General features: G+C 46.4%; 1 long non-coding RNA gene across 1 annotated transcript; it reads left to right on the top strand.

Moving 5' to 3' along the window:
- The first annotated feature begins 441 nt into the window (after window positions 1-441).
- On the top strand, window positions 442-2,548 carry LOC119310951. The gene is made up of 2 exons (XR_005150816.1): window positions 442-775; window positions 2,206-2,548. It is a non-coding gene; the product is annotated as an uncharacterized LOC119310951 (long non-coding RNA).
- Window positions 2,549-4,034: the final 1,486 nt, after the last annotated feature.

Here is a 4,034-nt window from a genome sequence, read left to right as displayed (position 1 = left end):
ATCTTTTGTCCTACCATCCCGTGGCAGCGGGGTCCTAGTGGAAACTAAGGGATATTAAGGCCTCCTTTTAATAGAGAACCGGAATAAAGCATTAGCACATAGTGAATACATGAACTCCTCAAACTACAGTCATCACCGAGAAGTATCCCGATTTTTGTCACTTCGGGGTTGTCGGATCATTTAAAACAAAACAGAGGCTGGGCAACTTGCTCCCAGGGAGCTCCCCCGATGGCATCCTTTGTTGGCCGTTCGATCGGTCTTGACCAGGTATTTTTTCGCGCGTTGGCCGTTTGATCGTCGCTGGAATTATGCACACTCATTTTTATCGATCGGTGGATCGTGGCAAGGGATGACGTGTGGGCCGGCACTGTGGCCACTTGGATCGAAATGGCTGGGTGTTGCTTTTCCTGGTGCGGGGGCGCGAGGCAGCCTCTCCTGCCGCGCCGTGTGCGAGCGCACGCGTCATGGGCGCAGCGAGCACAAACCCAACCCCCAATCCATAGCCGCCACACCCTCCCTCCTCCTCTTTCCTCCCTCGTCTGCCGCCGCCACGCCCTCCCTCCTCGTCGCCCTGTCTCTGCCCAGCTTTGCCACCTCCCACGCGCTCGTCCTCTCATCTCCCATGGAGCGGAGGGGTGAGGATGTTGGGGAAGGAGGAAGCCGGAGATGAGGAGGTCGATGCAGGGGACGCCATGGATGGTCGGGGCGCTGGCTCCTCCTTTCCCCATGCCACGGCTGCCCAGATCCGGCGATCCCCTCCCACTCTGGCATCCAGGTTCGTTGACTCGATCTCTCAATCACCCCATCGCCGCGCTGCACACCGTCGTCAAGGACCAAGCCGCCACCGCCATAGTGTCTTCCTCCCCGGTGGTCGCGGGTGCCCTGCCTGCCAAGCTGCCATTCTTATCTTTCTAGAGGCAATCTGGTAGTGCTGAGCACACGGTGATGCTGTCACGGTATCCCCCTCCCCGGTGCTCTTAGATCCAGTAGTAGCTCAACGCAGGAAAGCCGGTTGTGCTCGATCTGCTCGCCTCCTTCGGCTCGCAGGCTCAGCAAGAAGCAACAACGTTACCTCTGTTTCTCCCACTCCCCTCCCCCCTCTCCCTCCTATAGATTTCTCTCTAATGGCAACTCCTATGGGTTCGGTGTATCATAGCTTTTTTTTTCTTTCTTCCAGCTGAAGCTTGCTCTCATTATGCCTGCCACCTCTCTATGAGATCAGTAGGTTTGATCGCCTTGTCTGCAATTTGGCTGATTCCAGTTAGTATTCTTGTTCTTTATGGGAGATACGAGTTTGGATGTAGCTCACTGGCCAGGAGAACCTGCGATGCCAGCAGACCAATCTAGATCTGCACATGTTGAATATGTAAACAGTTATGTAGTATGTGCAGTTTACTTGCTCTGTTTTTACGGGGATTTTGGAATTTTCCATACATGCATTGCATGACCCAGATCCGTTCTGTGATTTCCATTGTCTATTTACTGGTGACCCAAGTGTGTCTTATTTCCATCTTTCTTTGTCTTGATATAGCTGAAGGTCAACTGCTAGCTCATCCGTGCAATTCACTAATTTAATTATGCCTGCTTGCTCGAAGTCTATTTTATAGATGGCCGGCATATTATCGTGGGAGGTGTTTAACTGTTTTCTCTAGAATAAACTGAAAGCTGATTATTGTGAAAATGCATCATACCGTGCTGATTTTAAATAATATTGGTACGCATCATCAGTTTTTGGCATATGCTTTTGAGTTATATATCGCCATGCCAAGTTGCCAACTAACTGATACATGGTTATGGTTGAGGAACAATGTTGAGCAGTACAAGGTTACACCATCACAGTTCAAACACATCTTTTTTGGTTGATAGTTTTTGAGATAGCTTACTGCTTATGCCCAATGGGAGTTTAATTGAGCATCTTTAATATTCTAAGAATCACACCGGTGCAGCACGCTTAGGTTGTTTCCAGATCTCATGTTTGTCTAAGTCACCAAGTTAACCCACAAGAATTTGTTTACTTTCTTGGCTATTGTGGTTAAAGGCATCCTTTTATTAGAGCTATATATAGTTTTTGGACATGTTCCAGTTTGGTTATTTTTTTATGGATTTTGAATATGTTTCAATTTGATCACTTTTGAGACTCAATTAGAACAGATAATTTTTGTTTCTTTACCATATAGTTCCTAATTAGAAAAGCCCCATCTGCAGGTTGGAGGCATTGGCGTGAAGGTGTCGTGAGTTATCTGCAAGGGCATTGTTGTGACGTGCTCCTCCATGTCTCCCGCGAGTTCTTGGTGTGGCGATCATGGCTCGAGAGAGCATAAAATGTATGCATTGGAGGTGGTAGCATTGCTAAAGATCTACATATTGTAGCAGTAGTTTTTACTGTGAAACATAAGCTCTTTTTACAGTGCAATTATTAAATTGTAGTAGTAGTTTTTCTTGCAGCTTGTAGTAGTAGTTTTTCTTGTCAAAATCGGTCCTTTCTCTGTACTTGTTGATCTTTTTAGTCTGAATTTTCCAACCAATTCAGGATTTTTGTTTTGCAACATTATGGACGATGCATGTCTTTTATATTGGCTTGGATTGCAAGCTCTTCTTTAAATTGGTGACACATATGACCTACAGCATTGAATCAGTTGTATTTTTGGTTGAATTTCAAATCAAAAGTCTTGAATTAGAGTTTCAGTTCTTTCTACTTAGCTTGGCAATCAGTTAACTATCCAAGTACAGCTTACTGAATGACATGTGTCGTCATGAATGAAAGCTGGTCCAGTCCAACTTGTCATTTTTTTATTGGGTCTAAAATTTGACTGAACCTGAACTGAAGTTTAGCTCAGCCTCATTTGACAAATAGATACACACACAACGCAGAATATATATACGTTCTTGAATGATATACTATATATATACCTTCATCCACACTGTCTGATTACCAGTGCTTTCTGTTGTTGTCAGCAACATCATGGGTGTCGGTGCAGAATGACGGAGGAGCGGGAGAAGCAGGAGCTGCTCGGACGCGCTAGCGCCAATGAGATCTTCCAGCATGCGCCGACGGACAAGCCGGCATTCACGCTGGCCCAGATCAAGGAGGCAATCCCGCCTCACTACTTTCAGTGCTCGTTGATCAAGTCCTTCTCGTATGTGGTCTATGACCTCGTCATCAGCGCGTCCCTCCTGTACGCCGGGTTGGTCTGGATCCCAGCACTCTCGAGCATGCAATAGCTGGGCGCCTGTCCGCTCTACTGGGTGCCTCATTTTGATTTTCTTACCTTGGTGGGTTTGTATTCAGAAAATTAATTTGCCTATTTTTGCTTTTTAATCTGTGTTGGGAGAAAGATGTTCCTCTTTGTTGAGAAAATGTTTATTGTATGGACCATACAAGGTTCTTTCTCCAAATGTTATTGTGTGGTGCAACTATGATCTGTTTTCCTTGTGCAGAGGGCTGTGACGAGGCAGACAGGTGGCGGGTGGCAACAATAGGGGTTGGCAGATGCTCCGAGACCAATAGCCTACTTAGTGGTATGCCTCCCTGTTTGTTTTTTGATGTTTCCTCAAGATTGGAGTCGTGCAGTTCTGAGTTGTTTTGTGTGTGTGTGTGTTGTGTGATGCAGATGGGAAGGAGGATCTGACAAGTTAACCCCCACAATTGTGCTGTCGGAGAACTTCTGCGAGCTCAGTAAAATAATGAATCTTCATCTCCGATGTTTTCTCTCGAAAATGGACCGCGGATCGCAGGAGCAAGGAGTTGGTCGAGTGTAGTGAACAAACAATCAACGTGGCACATTTGGAAGTTGTGAGAGCTGTGAATGGCACCGGTCTTGTCATACTAATGAGCAGGAGCATCGGCCACATTACTCTTCATGCCATTCTGAGCAGTCGGCTGCTGCTTGAGATTGATATCCATGTTTAAGGAAAGGGAGACGAGATTGAGTTCCTGTATATGCAAGAAGAAGGGGCATTGTCGTGGTTGTTGCTGAAGGTGTTGGTCAGGAGCTGATTACCGGGACTGATGACAAGAACGAAGAGCAAGATGA

Source organism: Triticum dicoccoides, chromosome 5B, assembly GCF_002162155.2.
Source record: "Triticum dicoccoides isolate Atlit2015 ecotype Zavitan chromosome 5B, WEW_v2.0, whole genome shotgun sequence".
Classification (NCBI taxonomy): domain Eukaryota; kingdom Viridiplantae; phylum Streptophyta; class Magnoliopsida; order Poales; family Poaceae; genus Triticum; species Triticum dicoccoides.
Note: the sequence above shows the minus strand (reverse complement) of the source record. Positions and strands in the feature narration are given on the sequence as shown.